The sequence below is a fragment of the Coptis chinensis genome, chromosome 2, assembly GCF_015680905.1.
Source record: "Coptis chinensis isolate HL-2020 chromosome 2, ASM1568090v1, whole genome shotgun sequence".
Taxonomy (NCBI): Eukaryota; Viridiplantae; Streptophyta; class Magnoliopsida; order Ranunculales; family Ranunculaceae; genus Coptis; species Coptis chinensis.
Genome location: NC_141457.1, coordinates 12,855,468 through 12,877,287, shown reverse-complemented (window position 1 = coordinate 12,877,287; position 21,820 = coordinate 12,855,468). Strand labels below are relative to the sequence as shown.

The 21,820-nt window shown below is 38.7% G+C and overlaps 1 pseudogene; it reads right to left on the bottom strand.

Annotated features, from left to right (window-relative positions):
* Nucleotides 1-11,874: 11,874 nt before the first annotated feature.
* Nucleotides 11,875-20,916, bottom strand: LOC147514948 (AAA-ATPase At3g50940 pseudogene; annotated as a pseudogene).
* Between the last annotated feature and the right edge of the window lie 904 nt (nt 20,917-21,820).

Genomic DNA, 21,820 nt, shown 5'->3' with positions numbered 1-21,820 from the left:
TTTCTACTTATACTTTTCTTAGAAGGAGCCGTTTCTTAGAAGCAAAGAAGTTGGAGTCAACGACTAATTACGATGCAGCGTTTGGCTGGGATTAATTTGTACAATGTTTTTACAACACGTAATGGTTAGTGCTTTCTCTTTCAATTGATATTTGCTATATCACATGATTTTTCGTGCGAATGGTGTGCTGTTGTAGTTCTAATGGTTGATTTTATATGGCTGTAGGTAAGTTTTCAAAGCCTACTCTCTAAGGCAGGATACATGATGATAAGGTACAACCAAGCGACTCTAAGTATGCAGACTTTGATCCGACACAGTTGAGGCATTGTTTAGATGGCTAGGAATGCAGTCTACTGAGTTTAGGCACTATAAATGGTGATGTTTTCATTTTTTGTTTGGGATTCTTAATAGTTTTCAAATTTCTTAAAGAGTAGTTAGTACTATATTATCTTCTTTTATGTAAGTTTGGATTCCTAATTGTACCTTTGATGTAAAAATATTTATGTTAAGTATTGTATATGATATTTTAAATTGTGGAGAATTATGATTCTCGGGGATTTGTTTTTATTGAAATGGTAGATCTTTGTATGATATGAACTTCAGGTGTGATATAAAGTTTAGATGTGATATAAAGGTGCTGGAACAATTTTTTTTAAAACAATTGAAAACATTTGCCACAGCCTTCAGCTGTGGCCAAACAATACATCCAGCACACTCAAAGCAAACCTACTATTCATATAAGCATTAGCCACGGTTGCTAACTGTGGCAAAAGAGTCATTTGCCACGGCCCTTGGAATGGTCTAGAACTATGGGCAAAAAATAAGCTTTGGCCATGTCTAAAAACTGTGGCAACAGATTAGCCACAGGCGCATTGGCCATGGTCGTGCAACAGCCAATGACCGTTGCAAAAGGTCTTTAGCCACGGTTAATGGCCGTGGCTAATACTCAGTATTCTTGTAGTGCAATAAGGGACTGAGATTGTAGGGGTTGACCCATCTAGTCTGGAGAAGCAATAACCTTTACGTATTAGGAACTATTCCAGAATGTCCAGCATTCTGTCTTTTGAATTAGATGCAGATGATAGCTAAGGAACATAATACAATATCAGGTGGTGGTAAATGATCAAGTAAGGACACAGGGATTGGTGGAGACATATGATTAGATGGTGGCACTGGAACAACATCAGGTAAAGGCAAAGAAGTGGAAGGAGGACTACCAATGGGAGACGAACCAAGGGTGGAAGAATCATCAATATTAGGAAGTACTAGAACTGGTGGTAGAATCAATGTTTCATGTCCAAGAGAAATCAAATCGGGGTCTAACTGCTGACCTGTGGGAGAGAAAAAATAAGTGAACTCTAAAAATGTGATATTTGCACTTATGAAATAGCAACGAAGAGTTAGACTATAACATTAATACCATTTATGTGTCTTTCCATAACCAAGAAAAATACATTTAAAAGACCGATGAGACAACTTATCATGACCAGGACTCAAATTATGAACAAAGGCAACACAACCGAAAACACGAGGTGGAAGATGAAAAGAAGACAAACCAGGATTCAAAAATGAAAATGGAGTTTGATTGTGACGAATGGACGATGGCATACGATTAATAATAAGATAAGTTGTGGTCAGAACAACATCATCAACCCAATAGATTTTAGGTATAACTGTCACACCCCAAATTTCCACAAAATTTAAAATAGGGAATTATCGGCCAAGATATAATTATCTCAATCGTCACCCTATTCAATCATCTGAAAACCCAGGATGAAACGAAACCCTAATAACATATTATCAACCACGATATTAAAATTTGAGATCAAATTTAAAACCAAAAGGGACAATCCTTCAATCTCATGATTAAACTACAAAGAAACTAACCAACTCTATTACATTTGTCTCAAAACAAAACCGTACACTTCAGAAAAACTTAAACCAGAAGACTTCAAGAGCAAATCTAAATCACGTGTTCTCATCTACTACACTCCACCATTTATGTTTCCAAGAACACACCCACGTTGCAAAACAAAGCAACATGGGTCAACAAATTGAATTTGATGGTATGAGTAAGACTAAATTGAATTTAATTGCTAGGCTGGAAGCTAAAACTCTGAACTTAGAAAACATTAGAGTGGTAGTCAGCTTTGAATGGGGTCTGTTTGCAACATTCAAGCTCTCACCTTTGGGGAAAGGATATGTTTTGTTCAGATTCTCTAATGAGGAGGACTATAATAGGGTTTTGTGTTGTGGTCCTTGGTATGTGCAGAGCCAATTGGTTAGATTCAGTAAGTGGACACCGAATTTTAATATAGAAACTCATCGACAAACTTCTGCGTTTGTTTGGGTTAAATTCCCAGGGTTGCCGTTTGAGTACTGGGAAGTGGAAATACTCATGAGTATGGGAAGAGGACTGGGTAATCCAATCCGTGTTGACCTGAATTCTCTGGAAAGGAATAAGGGATATTATGCTAGTGTGCTGGTTGACATCGACCTAGCCAATCCAATTCCGGACCAAATATTTGTGGAAGTGCCTGAACTAGGGATTGAATTCTGGCAGAAAATTCAGTTTGGATCAATCCCTAAGTTCTGCAACCACTGCAAGGTGGTAGGACATTTAGTTGCTGAGTGTAGGAATGCCGCAAAAGGGAATGACTCAGTGGCACAAGATTCTACAGAGAACGTAAACTCAACAAATGACAGAGGGAAAGGTCCAGTAGAGCAGGAACCTCAGGAGGACAGGGGAAGAATGTCGAAGAACCAAAAAAGGAGACTGAAAAGAAACAAGAAAGCACAGGAATGGAGACCTAGACCACTACCAGTCTCTAATAGCACAGCTCCTGAAACGCAGCAACAAGTAGAGGAGAATCAATATGGGCAAGCGGATGAAACTCAGACCGCAACTGAAGTGAATGGAGAAGTTTTAGGAACTGACACCAGGGAGTCCCCTAGGGCTGAGTACGAAGTCCAACAGGGAAGCAGAAGGGACGGGATGGATCTAGACATGATCAATTATGAATTATCTCACTCTGAACCACTCGACTCATTCATGGACACTGAGGATAGAGCTCTATACAATCTGGAATCAGGCAGGTTCCATCTATTGACTGACGTGATAGACTCTGCGGAGTCGGAAGCTTCTGAAGTCGAGACGGAGCATTTCCATGATCATATTCAGCTTGAGGAGGTGGTAGTGGCTGACCCTGTTACTCCGAATGTGGAAATATTGTACGGAGTTACAACAAGATCGGGGAAACAACGTGGTAGAAGAGGGCCTGATGTAAGTAAACAGAAGGACTCGAACCCAAGGAGTTGCAAATGGCAAGAAGAACGGGGGGTAGACCGAGGCTCAAAAAATAGGAATCATAGATGAGGACTCCTATGTGTTTTTGGAATGTACGAGGTGCAAACGAGGTAGCGAAAGCGAGAGAAATAAACAAGATTAGAATAGAGAAGAAGATTAGTGTTTTTTGCTTGCTCGAAACCAAAGTCAGGCAAGATAAATATGATCTCATTAGGACCACTTGCTGTCCACTATGGGAGCATATGAATAATTACAATAAGGATCTTTCGGGGCGTATTTGGATATGCTGGGACCCTATATTGATGGAATTGACTAAGATATCGGAATCAGACCAGTACATTCACTGCAAGGGGAGATTCAAACCGACCAATGAAGAGTTCCTTTTAACTGCAGTGTATGCCAGAAATACCAAAAACCTCAGGACGCAGCTATGGAGAGACTTAATTATCATCAAAAGATCAGTGAATTTGCCTTGGTGTACAGCAGGAGACTTTAATAACATCACCAAAGCGGAAGAAAGAATGGGTGGGAGTCCAATGCATCCTAGAGAAGCAGAGGAATTTGTAGAATGTTTGCACAAAGCAGAATTATCCGATCTGAGATTCAATGGGTTTTTTTACACATGGAACAATAAAGTGGAAGGAAAAGGTAGAATAATGACCAAAATTGACCGATGTTTAGTTAATAGTCTATGGGAAGATGAATTTGCAAATTCCATGGCAGAATTTCTGCCCCACGGAGTCTCTGACCACTCGCCGATTCTTCTCTTTTGGACTGATTTCGAGAGGAGGGCGACACCTTTCAGGTTCAAGAACTTTTGGCTTGAACAGCCGCAGTTCCACACTATCCTCCAAGAAGTGTGGACGGTTAGTATTGTCTCCAATCCTATGTATGTGCTGATGCAAAAATTAAAGCTCCTGAAGGAAAGATTGAAACCGTGGGCAAGGAACAACTTTTCAAACATCCATGGCAGAGTTCAGCAGGCCAGAGAGAACCTATATGATATTCAAAGGCAGCTCCAATCTAAGCCTTTGGATCCTTGGTTGACACAGAAGGAACATGAAGCTCTACAGAGATACAGTGAATTAGCAGGTATTGAAATCTCGGAGATTAAATGCGAGCAAGACAGTGAATGGATGCTAGAAGGAGACAAATGTACAACATTTTTTTTTAAATCCATTGAAGAAAAGAAGGCTAGAACAGGTATTTGGGCTATCCAGAATTCTCAAGGGACTGCTATCACAGGACAGGCAGAGGTGATCAAGACTATCATCGAGTATTACACTGGCCTTCTGGGAACTGAAGCAGAGGAGATAAGTGATGCGAACTTCTTCAGTCAGTTGCAAGTCCGAAATACAATCTCCGACCACATGAAGGCCATCATGGAAGCGGAAGTTACTGTAGCAGAAGTAAAAACTGCTCTTTTTGAGATGAAAGAGAACACAGCTCCAGGGCCAGACGGGTTCACTCCTATTTTCTTTAAGAAGTGCTGGGAAGTAGTTGGTCATGATTTCTCACTTGCTATTCTTAATGCTTTCAAATTCTGCAAGTTTCCTAAAGGAGTTAATGCCACTTTCTTATGTCTTATCCCTAAAGTCAACAATCCCACAAAAGTTGAAGACTTTAGACCAATAGCCTTGTGTAACACTATATACAAATGTATTTCTAAGGTTATTGCAAATAGGATTAAGATAGTTATTGATGCGTTAGTGCAGTCTAACCAATCAGCTTTCATTCCTGGCAGATCCATTCAGGATAACATTCTTCTGTCGCATGAACTTCTCCGAGGATATGACAGGAAGCACGGCACTCCTCGATGTACTATTAAGGTGGACATAAGGAAGGCATATGATATGGTCAGTTGGGAGTCTATAAAGGCAATGATCAGGACCTTCGGTTTCCCGGACAATATGTATCAGTGGATAGACATGTGCATTTCCTCTCCTTCTTATTCCGTCATGATTAATGGTGCACCGGAAGGATATTTTAATGGAGGTAGAGGAGTCAGACAAGGAGACCCCTTATCTCCGTATCTGTTTGTGCTAGTTATGGAGATTCTCAGCTGTGTGATCAGGGAAAAGCTCAACAGTAGAGCTATCCAGTACCATTCCAAATGTAAGAAAGCGAGAATATCCCACCTAGCTTTTGCTGATGACGTTCTTATGTTCTGCAAGGGAGAGACTGCCTCCATACAAGCCATGAAGGAATGTCTGGACATTTTCGGAAGTGCAACTGGGTTACAGATCAATAAGCATAAGACATCACTTCTTGTGGGAGGACTTAATGATCAAGAAGCTAGTGCTCTGGCCACCATCTTAGAGGTTGAGTTGATTAAACCTCCAGTGAAATATCTTGGTCTTCCACTTATCTCTGCTCGCCTGGGCATCAAGGAATGTCAACCCCTGATAGAGAAGATTACTCAGAAGATCTCTAACTGGAAAGCACGGGTCTTATCGCATGCGGGTAGACTACAGGTAATAAAGTCCATCCTGCTGTCCTTCCACACATATTGGGCACGAACCTTCATACTCCCCAAGACAGTACTCGAGCAAGTGGAAAGTATCTGTGCTAAATTCTTATGGACTGGTACTAATAATAGGAGAGGACTGCACCAAGCAAGCTGGAGTACAGTTTGTCAATCACAGGAGGAAGGTGGATTGGGAGTGATGCATACCCATAGATGGAATGTGGGTGCACATTGTGGACTGATTTTCAAAGTAGTCATGAAAGCAGAATCCATTTGGGTAGATTGGATATGGAAGCAACACATCAAATCCAACTACTTTTGGACTATGCAAGTGCCCAGAGACTGTTCGTGGACGTGGCGAAGCATCTTGAACAATAGAAACACAGCCAAGAAATTTATCAAATATTCAATCGCAAAAGGGGAAGAAACACTGTTTTGGCATGACATATGGTGTGAAAGATCACCTCTGATCGAAGACGATGAAGCAAAGGCAGAATGGGACTTTCCTCTGAATGCAAAGGTGAGTATCATCATTTCCAATGGAGAGTGGAATGATGCGGTCAATCTGATGCAGTCTCACACCTTACGGGAGGTTATTAGAGCAGTGGACATCAATACCCATCTTGCACAGGATCAGGTAGTGTGGACGCCTCACCCAAGTGGGCTGTTTACATCACACAGTGCTTATAAGGCCCTCTCACCAGTCAAGGACAAGAAAAGATGGCATAAGCTGGCATGGGGCAAGTGGGTGTTACCGAGACACTCATTCACTATATGGCAGCTGTTTTCGCAAAGTCTCCCGACTCAAGACAGATTGGTGCAACGGAAAATCCTACTCTCTTCATCTTGTTGCTTATGTAATAACAGCCGGGAATTTTCAGGACACCTGTTCTTTGAGTGTCCGTATTCCAAGGAGATCATCTCTAGAGTCAAACGACTTCTTGGTATTGTCACTGATAGCAGAACAGCTAACAGGGAGTGGTCGTCGATTATGGGGCTATGCAATCAGGTAGATGTGGGAGAGGTCTATAAGGTGTTTTTCTGCGCTGCTGCAGCCTATATTTGGAGGGAAAGGAATGAACGCAGATTTCAGCACTCTACCAAATCAGCAAAGAGGATCTACGAGAAATTGGTCAGAGATACAAGGAATTATTTGCAAGTCCTAAGACCAGAAATGGAGGATACGGTCAGAGCAAGGAACCTATTTCAGCGACTCAACCTTGAAACCAAGTACAAGAAGCAACAGCAAACCGTATGTGTTTGGAGACCTCCAAGTGGCAACCGAGTGAAAGCAAACACAGACGGAGCCTTGAGCAATAACGGTGCGGGCCAAGGAGGGATTATAAGAGACAAAGAGGGACAAGTGGTAGCTGGATTCAGTGGCAGTGGAGGCTGTTTGTCGGTGCTGTTCCAGGAGATCAAAGCTATCGACATTTTCCTGCAAAGATGTCTCGATGAAGGTTACAAGGAAGTGGAGGTCGAGTCTGACTCATTGAGAGCTGTGAATGCAATCAACAAGCTAGAGAAACCTCCTTGGAACTGCCTTGACATGCTTAAAGCTATAGAGATGAAAAGAGACGGATTCACTTACATATCCTTCTCTCATGCTTATAGAGAAGTGAACCGAGCTGCGGATTATCTAGCTTCTCTTCATGATGCATCTAGTTCCGTTGTACATTTTGTTCCCCCTTTAGATCATAGGTTACAATGTATTGTAAATGAAGATGCAAGTGGGCAAATGTATGTACGGAACAGTTAAATCAATACAGGTGAGGGTCTGCCTAACCCTAGCTTAATTTGGGGAAAAAAAAAAGACTAAATATAAAAACAATATGTTGAATATTTCAAATAAAGGAATATACTATTACAATCATTTCAACTTAGAAGACAAGTTAGTCCCGTTTTCTCATAATGACATGTAGTTTCTTCCCAAGTAAGATTTTACCCCAATATACAATTTCAAGAATCTCATATAACAATACTCATCATTTCCACTTTCCAAAATAACTCACAACATAAATATCTCTTACATTCCACTTACTAAATGCACATATGATAACCTAAATAAATATGAGTTTGATACACCTTACCTTTAAGCCAACACGTTGTCTTAGGATAGGATATTTACGTCCCTGCATAAAAGATTAATAGATCCTACCCTCCTACAAAACAGAGTTAAACATCACAATAAAATGATTTATCTCAGCCAGTTAAATTTCCATTCATAATCAAACCTCATTTAAGACATTTAAGTCTAATTGATACAACTTGGTTCGTCCTGCATATTTGGGGAATACCACTTATCATAATACCTATATCAAGGGTAGTCATTCACATGACATCATTACGTCATAAAGTTTCTGCGTGCATAACCATAGATCTCAGACTATCACAAGTCATTACTATTTTCATAATAACATATCAAGTTATACTCATTTTGCAATCACATAAAAGATCACAAGCATTCACTAATATTATTCACAGTCACACTTCACATCCATAACATCACACAAATTCACATACTTTTAGTTCATTAAATTCCACAATGCATCTTGTTTATTAATCACTTATTTATTGACCTCACCTTTAGTTCTTACTCCACAATTTGCACTTCACACATTTGCCAAATCACACATACACGTATGCCTCTCTCACACCGAGTACCACTACAAGACATATGTCCCAAGCAGGGATATATCCTCTAGGAGCATATTTACATCTTGCAAACTCGTAACTTGTGAGTCACAACCATCTCTGGGCTTTCCATGCACATAATCACAGCCTCTTATAGGCATTCAATATCTCTTGTCATTCATGGCACATTCAATGAATACCTTGGGTCATTCCCGCCATATTCAAGAAATACCCATCATACACTAACAGGTCATTGATAGCACATTCAATGAATACCTTGGGCCATTCCCGCCACATTGAAGGAATACCCATCATAACACTAACAGGTCATTCATGGCACATTCAATGAATCTTCCTATCACATGACATCTGAAGTCATAATATATCATTACCAAATCCTGAAGCCTGGAGAGTTCTAAAAGTGTGGTCGACTCGTTGAAAATATTATTCTTAGCTCATTTATCAATGTACTAGCATTAATCATGCATAACAATTGATCACACATGCCGAAAGTTATTTTCACGCATCAATGCAAATCAATCATGCATTTAAATATCATTAAACGCAATATGAATGATCATCAATCAAATACAATTCAAACATCCACAATTAAATATTAACATTATACACATATAGTTATCACAAAAACTAATATATAATATATAATATATAATATAGTGGCTACACCTGTACATAAGGCTGCCTACGTATCTAATCTTTTAAGATTAGAATCAAGCCTTACATAGCTCTTAACCAATAAATAACAACATCCTTGTATGTACCTTTAAGGAAAACAACAATTTATACTATATAGAATCACATACAATAAGTTTCAAATACGCCCACAATCATATACGTAAAGTTTTATACCTAGAGATATACTATGAACCTTTAAATCCAAAAACTCACAATCATATATTTCTCTACTTCTGATTATAAAAAAAATGATATTATGAACCATGTCAGTTCCAAATAAAACCACGGTCTAAAAGTAGACTACAAACACTATATAAATACCCAAGAAGAGTTTAAGAGACTCTTAGTTCATTACTAGACATTTTCAAAAACAGGTTCACGCACATAAGGGATAACAAGGTAGGTTTTCTAGCCAACTTGTCAAAGCAATAACTTTTTCTACAGTCATCCAAATGATACACCATTTGATTATTTAGAAACTAGGGTATGTAGACATACTTTTTCATGTAGAACTCGAAGTCCCAACCTCAGCCCATCTAGAAGAAAACTTAGGTTGAAAATGGTAAAAATCTTAATTTCAGCAAACTAGATTTCTGACGGACTATCTTCCGAATGGCACAACTCTTTCCACAAGTATCCAAACGCTACAAGGCGTTTTGTGTTGAAAAGAAGACTCTCAGAAATTACTCTTTCATGTTTTACAAAAATACTAAATCTCACTCTAACTATATGAAAACTAGACTCGAACACAATGTGTAGAAATGGAATTCTGACGCACTGTTTTCTGTCAACCGAACTTCCCGACATCATAGCTGTCTCTACAGACCTCGGAATGTGTCGAGTCCAAGTGGGTTGGAAAGAAAACTCACTCTTTCATGTTTTGGCGAGAGTTTGAATCTGAACCTAACTATGTGAAAACGTGGTTCGAAAACAGGCACAGATCCTGATTTCTGCAGTCAGAAAATTCTGACGTGCTAACTTCCGAACACCGTAACCATATCCACAAACCTCGGAATGCGACGAGGTCGATTAGGTTGAAAAGCAGACTTTCAGACCTTACTTTTTCGTGTTTCAAAAAAACCTAGTTCAAACTCTAACTAAACCAAAATTGAGCTCGAAATCTGACCAGCACTAAGCTTATACTTTCTAACATCTAAAAGAGAATATCTAAGGTACTGCAAGTCAATTGGTATAAGGGCTTAATACCAACTGTACCATCTAGAATTCTAGATCGACCCATCCTTATAAATATATAAAAAAGATAACTTGCACCAGTAGCTAAACTCATTCAAAAACAATAGAACCCAATTATCTAATATAAGTGAATAACACTTCTGGAGATTTGTGTCAGTAGCCCAAAAAACTAGATTTCTCATATATATATATATATCATATAGAAAACTTGGCGACATAAGCTAATTAACACAGTATGCCATCTAATTCGATCAAATTAACATTCTTTTGTTTCATCTCAAGGTTCCATTAAATCAAAGAACTAAAATTACTAGTAGAACACATATATAAATAAATCAAATAGTTTTCTTAAAAGAAATAAAGTTTAGGCTACTCACCGGAATTAATCGAAAACGAAAACTTTAGTGAAAGCGAAATAATCGGCGAACTCGAAAACCAACGGTAAGGTGTTGTCTTCCTCCGCCCCTTTCTCTTTCAAGTACTCTCAAGCAATAGCTATCTCTATCTCTATCTTTCTTTTGTATGTCTCTCTGTTTTTCTCTTATATTTCAAAAACCACAAAAAAACTAACAAGGAGGGAGAGTTCGGTTGTAACCAAACCCCTCTAACTTTCCCACATTTTTATCTTATCTTATTTTATCTTTATCCTTTTCTTTTCTTTTCTTTTCTTTTCTTTTTAATATTATTATTACTTTTTAAACCCTAATAAATAGGGAAAAATAAAGAAAATAAATGGGGTGTTATAGCAACCATATGAAACATGAGAGTGCGAGTGACATCTAATAAATGTCTGTGTTTGTGTTTAGCAACACTATTTTGCTATAAGGTATGACGACATGTAGTTTGATGAATAATGCCATATATGGGTAACATGGGTAACAAAAGTTTTTCATAAAGGATTATACATATTCCAAAGCATTGTCTGAACGCAAAACTTTAATAGGCTTACCAAACTGAGTAGAAATTTTGATTGTAAAAAGTAGTGAAAATATTGGGCAAACCAGAATGATCTTTCATTAAAAATAACCATGTCATCTAAGTACAATCATCTACAAAAATGACAAAATAAAGAAAACCTACAGACACACTTTTGACTCTACATGGTCCCCAAATATTAGTATAAACCAAATCAAAAGGACTTAGACTACGACGTTCCACCCGCTTAGGAAAAGAACTACGGTGATGCTTGCCAAGTTGACAAGCCTTATATTCTAAAACAGGCATAGGACTCAACTGAGGCATAACTTGAAGAAGCGTTGCCAATGAAGGATGACCTAAGTGAGAATGCCACTGTAAAGGAGAGACGAAAGCACTAAGGACAGAAGGGGGTCGTGGATCACCATCAAGAAAATATAAACCATCTTTTTCATTCCCCAAACCAAACAACATAACCGTCTTGAGATCTTGAAAAACACAGTCAGAAGAGGTAAATGTTACTGAACACTGGAGGGATTTGGTAAGTTAACTAATGGAGAGTAAGTTGGTAGGAAAATCAGGAACAAGCAAACCATTAGACTAAGAAAGAGAATGACAGGGAAGAATAATGCCATAACCATAAACAGTGCGAGTATAACCATCAACCAAATGAACAACAGATCGACTTGGAATCCACAAAATTAGATAAAAGAGATGGTATACCATATATATGTGTACTAGTACCAGAATCAATAACCCAAACAGGGGATGGTGACGCTACACATACAAAATTACCTGAACCAGGAGTTAAGTTATTAAGCTTGTGCAAAATCTGACTGAGCACATCATCCTGAGTAGAAGTAAATTGAGAATTACTATAACTCGGCTCTTTAGAAGTGTGATGAACATAAGGGAGATAACCATTCTTCTTATAACAAAACGGCTCAGTATGACTAATATTTCCACAGTAATCACAAAGCCAATCTGGACGAGGTCCACAACCTCCTCGTCCGCCATGTGTACCATGAGGAGCACTACTACGACCACCATGACCTTGAGCACCTCTAACAGAGCCACCACGACCATTAGAAACAAGAGCAACAGATGCATCTTTGGAGACAGAAGGTATATAAGCAATAGACGCTCGCTGGAGGCGAGAATAAGCATTAACAGCACTAGGAAAGGATTCATTAGCTAAAATCTGATCTTTAAACACAACATATATAATAAGGATTTAAACTGAATAGAAATAATGCGTGCACGCTGAAAATCTTCCCTCTGTTTGCACTAAGTCTCAATATCAGGAGTTATAGGCTGATAAATCAATAACTCTTTCTAAAGGTTGCGAAGAAGCGCATAATGCTCATTCAATGGTTTGTCACCCTGCTTAATATAAAACATCGTTTTAAAAATCTGATAAATCTGCGAAAAATTAGAAGACTGAGAATACATTTCCTCAAGGGCGTTCCATATCTTCTTTGCAGTATCAAGAAACTAAACAGTAGAAGCAACAAAAGGTTCCATACTATGCCATAACCAGGTCATTACCATAGACATCTCACTCCACCAAGTTTTAGCACGAGGAGAATTCTCATCAGGTGTATCATTAATTAAATACTTCTATTTCATCTTAGCACGAAGAAAAACCCTAACAACTTGTGACCATGCTAAATAATTTTTACCATCCAACTTAATAGACGTAATTTGTTTACTAATATCATCATGAAAATATTTAGGGGGTTAGGATAGAGTTGGAACTCTGACCACCAATAACAACAGACAAATTTTTACTAGTATCAGACAGATCATCAATAATTCAACAATATCGAGATAAACCAATAACAATCAACGAAAATATCCCAACAAACAGAGATCGATTGATATAACAAACAAACAAAAATTACCGAATAAATTGAGATTTAGTCGAGAAAAATCACAATCCACCACAAATATGAGAAGACGAAATTAACTCCCAGCAACAATAAAACAAAATAACTCCAATACTCAAGCCAAACCTTCAAACAAATATTGATCGATCACTGAAACCTTAGAATAGGGTTACTACAAAAAAAAAAAAAAAAAAAAAAAAAAAAAGAAAAGAAATTAAGGGTTTCCTTAAACTCCAACCAAACCACCAAACTTGTAGATTATATTCAGAAAAGAATGAAAGAAATAAAAAGGAAAGAAAATGACTGGTTTTTTAATTTGACGTTCTGATACTAAGTGAAATTTTATTATAGCTAATCAAGAAGAAATTTGAGAGAGAAAAAAGGACGGCTTAGTTAGGTTTCGGCCTCCTCACACTTTTTTTTATATAGGAAAATAGTCTAATTTACAATATAAAAAGCTCAAAATAATCCATTTTTGCCAACCTTCACTGGCTCCGTGTCCCACCTGTCACAACTTACAAGAACCCAACAAAAACCATAGTAAATTATTTGCCGTTGAAGCCAAGCAGCACTACAAGAATGACACCAATACTATTTTCAACAAACAAAATTGTCCATCTACAAACCTCTCTGATTCACTGCTCTCGCCCTACTACTTCTTCTCACACTTCCCTTAACTTCCGCACTCCCGATTTTCTGCCTTTTAGTCTCTGGAGACTCGGCTTCATTCACTTCATCTTTTTCCGCTCTCTTTCGCTTAAAAAACGTGAGTAATCCGCCAAGGACAACTTCTGCAACCTCACTCTTCATCAACTCTTCAGCAACTTCAGCAGGGGTTACTTGAGATTTTTCAATCAAATTTTCAATTTCTAAGTATAGCTTATTCTTGTCGTCATTGTTATTTTGAATGCCAAGGTAATTGAATGCTAGTTGATTGAATACTTCAGTAGTACAATACGACATGAGAACATGCTTGTCCATACAACCGGGGCGCAACAAAGCGGGGTCTAGGCGATCTTTGTGGTTAGTGATGAAGATAATAATGCACTCATCTCCACAGCTTGACCACAGCCCATCGGCAAAGTTGAGTAATTTTGAAAGTGAAAATTGTACATGTAATGCAAAGAGAAGTATGTCACTAAGGATTTGTTGTGAATATAACACTACGGAAACAACGTTACCCACTACAATAGATCAATCCTACACAAGGATCGATCTTTCTTACTAGACAAGACTTCAACACCCTCCAAAATAATCCCAACACTTCTAAATACCAAATAACAAGTATCTAAAGTAAAACAATTTCATGTAAAAGAAGAACAAACCACAAGACAAGATATATCGTGCTTCGGCAATTTACCTACGTCCACATTGCGAGTTCCAAGCTTTACTAGATGTTCGGAGTAACAGATTACAAGTCTCTCAATTCATTCACAAAGAATGAACACTCAACTCACAAGGAATTGCTCTCTTATAATCTCTCACTTTCTTGGTTTTGGAAAAGTTAAGTTTCTACAGAAAAAACCTATATTTAAACTATTTTAGAAAACTTCCGAAAAAGGCAAATTCGTGCTGAAATAAGGTGGAGCGCAGGTCGCGCCCTCGACCAGGCAAAGTTAAGCGCGGGTCGCGCTGAAGAGCCTGTAAGTCACCAAAGTTATGAGCGTGGGTCGCGCCTTGCCTAGGTGTAAATGGAGCACGGGTCACGCCCTTCACACCAGAATAAAAAAATATCTTTTTTCTCTACAATTCTCCACCTCGGTGAGGTTTTAACACATTAAACCGAGCCGAACACATCCAGCAAGAACACATCCATCCAAAAACTCGCAGTCCATCCGCCCCTAAGGGCCATGCCCACAAAGGCATCTATCAAGCATGTAGGATTTGGAGCAAGTCCAAACAGTGTTAGAACTTAACTCCGATGACAACCTTAGTCAGCATATCAGCAGGATTGTCATGGGTGTCCACTTTCTCAAGTGCTACATCACCATCCTCAACGACATTCCGTATAAAGTGATAGCAGACATCAATATGCTTGGTCCGAGCATGATGAACCTGGTTTTTCGCCAAGTGAATAGCACTCTAACTATCACAATGTAAAGTAACACTGTTCTGCTCAATACCCATATCATCCAAAAGACCTCGAAGCCATAATCCCTCTTTTACTGCCTCTACCACTGCCATATACTCTGCCTCAGTAGTAGATAGAGCAACTGTATCCTATAGCATAGACCTCCAACTAACCGGTGCACCATGTATCATAAACACATAACTAGTAGTCGATCGTCGTCTATCTAGATCACCTGGATAATTTGAATCCACATATCCACTGACATAACAAGTGGCTCCACCATAAACTAATCCCACATCCAAGGTACCCTTCAAGTACCTTAATACCCATTTCACTGCCTCCCAATGCTGCTTCCCAAGATTAACCATATACCTGCTTACAACACTAACTGCCTGTGAAATGTCTTGGCGTGTGCACACCATAGCATCCATCAAATTGCCCACTGCATTAGCATAAGGAACATGTGCCATATGTTTTTGTTCCTCCACTGAACTAGGAGAGAACTTAGCTGAAAGCCTAACATGCCTAGCCAAAGGCGTAGAAACCGAATTTGCATTCTCCATACCGAAACACGAAGGTACTTTTTGAAGGTATTTCTTCTGAGATACAACTATCCGTCGATTCTGCCTATCTCTGTCAATCTCCATGCCCAGTATCTTCTTGGCTCCACCTAAGTCTTTCATCTCAAACTCAGAGCTAAGTTGAGATTTCAACATGTCTATCTCCACCATGCTTTTGGAAGCAATAAACATGTCATCCACATAAAGTAGGAGATAGATGAAGTCATTACCATGAAGTCTACGAAAGTAAACACAACAATCATACTTACTTTGGGTGTACTCATGTTGCATCATGAACATGTCAAAGTGCTTGTACCATTGCCTGGGCGATTACTTTAACCCGTATAGTGACCGATTCAATTTGTATACATGATCTTCTTTCTTAGCAGTGACAAACCCTTCAGGTTGTCTCATATAGATCTATTCCTCTAAGTTCCCATGCAAGAAAGCAGTTTTCATATCAAGTTGCTCTAACTCCAAGTCGAAGTGAGCAACTAAGCTTAATAACACATGAATAGACGTATGTTTGACCACCGGGGAAAATACGTCATTATAGTCGACTCCTTCCTTCTGTGAAAAACCCTTTGTTACTACTCTTGCCTTGTACCCAGTACTGTCGGACTCAGGAAGGACCTCTTTCTTTCTAAACACCCATTTACTTCCGATAGTCCTATTGCCCTTTGGCAATAAAACTAGGTCCCATGTGTGATTTTTATCAAGAGATTCCATTTCTGCTTGCATAGCTACCAACCAATCTATGTAATGAGCATCTCTAACAGCTTCTTTGAAGCTATCTGGTTCATCATCTTCGATATTTAGTGCATATGCCACTAAATCCACCTGACCATAGTGTTTCACCGGCTACTTGTTCCCATACTTGTGCACTTCTTTAACTTGTCTCTTTGGCCTAGGGTCAGCCACTACAAGTTGCGGATGCTCTTGCTCTTCTTCATGTTGCTGTGTGGTTCCAAGATTTGGTATCTCATCATGATCTAACCAGTCATCTGCTGCATTAGACAACTCAAGCTCAGTAGCTTAAACTTCTATAGATTCACCATTCTGCACAACTACTTCCGGCTTACTGAAAGATAACACGAAAGTCTCATCAAAGGTAACATCTCTGCTGACCAGGAACTTGTGGTCTTTTAGACACCACAATATGTATCCCTTTACCCCATTTGCCAAGCCTAAGAATATGGCCTTCTTAGCTCTAGGATCTAGCTTGCTTTCCCTCACATGGTAGTAAGTTGTCGATCCAAACACTCGCAAAATATTATAATCAGCTGGGTTACCTTACCACACTTCATAAGGTGTCCTGCAATTTATAGCTGGTACTGCTGACCTATTGTACAGATAACACGCCATGGACACTGCATCTGCCCAATACTCTTTGCCCAGACTGCATTAGACAACAAACATCTCGCTCTTTCAAGCAAGGTTCTATTCATCCGCTTTGCCATTCCATTCTATTGTGGCGTGCCGATCGGATCCGATTAATCCGGCAATTTCCATATTCGCGACGAGAACTCTTGGAAAGGTCCATAGGTATACTTAGTACCATTGTCAGACCGTAATGTCTTTACCTTTCTATCTGTGTGACTCTCAACCCTTGCCTTCTACTTCTTAAATGTCTACACTTCATCTTTTGATTTCATTATATACACCCACACATAGCGAGTATGATCATCAATGAATGAGACATAATAGCGGTTCCCCAAACATCCGAATGCACATAGTCAAGGATGCCTGTTGTCGTGTGCTTGCTTGACTTGAACTTGACTCTGCACTACTTCCCATAGACGCAATGCTCACTGAACCCCATTCTTGGCTTCTTCAAATTCTTCAAGAACCCTCGCTTGCACAACTCAGACAAACCCTTTTCACTGATATGCCCTAAACGCATATGCCATATCTTAGTGCACTCAGAATCATTACTACATGCACCCATTGCTACATCGCCTATCACTGTACTACCTATCAGAGTATACAAGGTTCCATGTTTTTTACCTTTCGTAACAACTAAAGAGCCATTAACAATATTTAGGACTCCACCTTCGCCCACAAACTTGTGGCCTTTGGAATCCAAAGTACCAAGAGAAATAAGACTTTTCTTTAGCTCAGGAATATGTCTCACATCGGTTAAAGTCCTCACTACACCATCATACATCTTGACCCGTATAGTTCCAATTCCTACCGTCTTACAAGCAACGTCATTACCCATCAAAACGGAACCACCATCAATGCTCTCATAAGAAGTAAACCACTTTCTATTCGGGCAGATATGATAGGAATATCCGGAATCAAGAATCCACCTTTCGGTCAAATAGTCTTGTGTGGACACACAGAGATTGAACTCATCCCCTTTAGAGCCTGAAGCATAACTTGCCTCAATTTTTTTCCTTACCTTTCTTCTGACCATCTCTCTTGTTCTTTTTCTTCGGGTGAGGACAATTAATTGCGTAATGTCCCTTTTCATCACAATTGTAGCATTGTACATGTTTTAAAGGTTTCTTTGACTTGGACCTAGAATTCTCATTGCTTGTAGAATTCTGTTCATACGAATTCCCTCTTGCCACTAGCCGCTGTCCTGCATCAATGCTATTCTCAACTCGTGTCTTCTTCATCAACTCATAAGAAAGAAGCGCAGTTTGAACTTCGTCAAGATCTACATCTTCTCTATTCATAAAGTTAGTCATTAGATGCTCATAGCTTTCTGGCAAAGAGAATATTAAACATGCCGCTTTATCCTCATCATCCATCTTCATGCCAATATTCAAATAATCCGCTAGGCGTCAACGGAACTCACTAACATGCTCTTGCATCGTTAAACCATTCACCATCATGTATCAATAAACACGCTTCTTAAAGTACATCTTGTTAGTCATGCTCTTGGTCATATACATAGACTCTAGCTTGAGCCAAATACCGACAGCGGTATCTTCTCCCATCACACTATACATAACCTTATTAGCAAGAGACAAGCAGATTGATGAACAAGTCTGTAGATCGAACTCTTCCCAATCATCATCACTCATACTCGCCGCCTTAGATTTAATCTCCTTTAAAGCCTTATGTAAATCTTGTTGGATGAGAATGTCCCTTACTTAGATTCTCCAAATCCCAAAATTATTCTTCCTATTAAACTTCTCTACTTCAAACTTAGCATTTGACATCTTAGGAGCCATTTTTTCAAGTTACACACAATAACCCAAAAAAAAAAACTTTAACTCAGGAATTTAATCGAACACCTTGTCTACACAAATTCCTAGGTCGTAAACCTACGCTTTGATATCAATTGTTATGAATATAACACTGCAGAAACAACGTTACCCACTATAATAGATCAATCCTACACAAGGATCGATCTTTCTTACTAGACAAGACTTCAACACCCTCCAAAGTAATCCCAACACTTCTCAATATCAAATAACAAGTATCTAAAGTAAAACAATTTAATATAAAATAAGAACAAACCACAAGACGAGATATATCGTGGTTTGGCAATTTGCCTACGTCCACACTGCGAGTTCCAAGCTTTACTAGATGTCCGGAGTAACATATTACAAGTCTCTCAATTCACTCACAAAGAACATTCAACTCACAAAGAATTGCTCTCTTATAATCTCTCACTTTCTTGGTTTTGAAAAAGTTAGGTTTCTACAGAAAAAACCTATATTTATACTATTTCAGAAAACTTTCGAAAAAGGGCAAATTCGTGCTGAAATAAGGTGGAGCGCGGGTCACACCCTCGACCAGGCAAAGTTGAGCGCGGGTCGCGCTAAAGAGCCTATAAGTCACCAAAGTCATGAGCGCGGGTCGCGCCTTGCCCAGGTGTAAATGGAACGCGGGTCACGCCCTTCACACCAGAATGAAAAAACATCTTTTTTCTCTACAGGATTTATATATTTTTACAACAATAATTAACATGAGAAAAACAATAACAAAAAAAATCTGATTTTACTGTATTAATTTACTCTTTGTAATAACAAATAACTAACCTTTTCCGGCTTATCAGGTTTGTCCTTTCTGTCATCAGCAGTACAATCAATATCCTCAATCACAAGTATGGAACGATTTGACATGGAAACCGACAAGTTCCTAAGGCTTCCACTGCTTCGTATATTATTAAGGTCCAAGTCATAGATATCAAATTTGAGAAAATTAGCCATGCCCCAGCAATCAAGCTAGATTTTCCTGTACCTGGTGGCCCATATAATAAGTACCCGCGTTTCCAAGCCTTCCCTACTTTCCTATAGAATTTTCTCCTACTCTAAAACCTTTCTAAATCCTCCATTAACTCCTTCTTCAACTTTGGATCCATTGCTAATGTATCAAAAGTAGACGGATGTTCCAGATCGATGGAAGACCATGTATATGAACCAAGTCTATAAAGTTTTACAACTTTATTTTCTTCTTTCATGATGTCTGTTGTCTTGAGTACGTGTAGCAAGTAAGAACCAAGCACAATATCTTTATACTTCTTATGGAACTTGAGCTCAAACCTTCGTTTACCTGATCGTTCTTCAGCTGAATCCTCTTCTTCTAATTGAGTTTCTTAGAGCGGATAAACTTCCACTTGACTTGAATTTTTTCGAAAACGTCAATGATTTCTTCGCCTTCATCAACCCTAACTGTGAGTCCTTTTTCTCTGGATGATTTGCTTACTATATGTTTCTCAATAGAAGGGGTGATTTTCGTGCTCAAAAATAATTCTGCAGCTTCGTAAAGTTCGTTACGATTGAGTCCATTGCAGTCCTTGATCGTGATAGTGTGTTCGGAAGAGAATCGAGGGAGCAGAAAGTGCTGAATCTTGGTTCGGAGCCAGACGGGTATGATATCAGTGGGAATCGACCTAACTAATATTGATGTAGTAGCTATTGTGGAAAAAGCAGAATACAATTCGGTCTGTGAAGGGAACTGTGTGCGAGAAAACATGTTTTATGATCGCTTCTGTTCTGATCGAGTTTCTAGCTGCTTTTTTTGTTTGGTTGTGTTGCATTTTAAAGAAAATTCACACGCAAGAATCTTACAGATTTGGAACACTTACCGAAACTGTTTAGCATGGATTAGGAAACTTATAAACCCTAATTGTACAATTCTAATTAGAATAGAGTCCCTAAATTTTTCTAGAGTTTTTACTTTTTACTTTTTACTGTTTTAAAAGTATGCATGATTATTACAAACTTGATTCCCAAGCATCACCAGTGCACGTTCTGTTCCATTGCTATCTATTAACACTACTAAAGGGCAGTCCTTTATTGTGTTCTCAGATCTCCACGCCATCTTTACAAATATTAGAAGAAAAATGCGAAAAAAAATTATACTAGTATACTGCATAGCAGTGGGGGCGTGAGCGGAGAGGGAGAGAGAGAGGGAGATGAAGAGATGAGGCATGTGGAGAGTGGCCGGAGAGGGAGACGAAGAGAGAGATGAGGACAGACATAAACCAACTAAATGACATTTTGCCCCTTTGCCCTTTGAGCGTTGGCTTTGCTCACTTGAGGAGTAACTACTCAATCCCTCACTGCAAATGCCCTCTTTCAATCCCTCACTGTTTTCTAATCTGTGTTTTTCCTTCCCCTTATATATTTTCATTTACATCCATACACAAACATTAACACAATATTATGACTCTATAAGAAAAAAGGTATGTTCAATCATTCTATCATACCAATTCATTTCAAATCAAAAGATTTTTAAAATGCTTCTACTTATAGATTTGGGGAGTAATTCCTGTTCATCTATGATATTATTAGAATTACTCTACTATTTTTTTCATTCTTTATTAAAAGCATTTGCTTATGTGTGACCAATTTATCAATCTCTTTCAACTCCAATATTATTATCAGTTTGTTCCTCTCTTTTGTCACTTTACATTTATTTACAACTAACTGTTCAACATTTTTTAGATTCCGTATACGATTATTTGTGATATATCCGTATTTATTAATATTAAATTTGTTCAGGCACAAATGAATATTGTTACAAGGGAGGCGAGAAAGTCGAGATTCCTTTGCCGAAGTATCCTTTGGCAGAGATACAAGAAGAGGAAGATTGAGTGTCTATGTAATCAGTTCTTAAATAAAA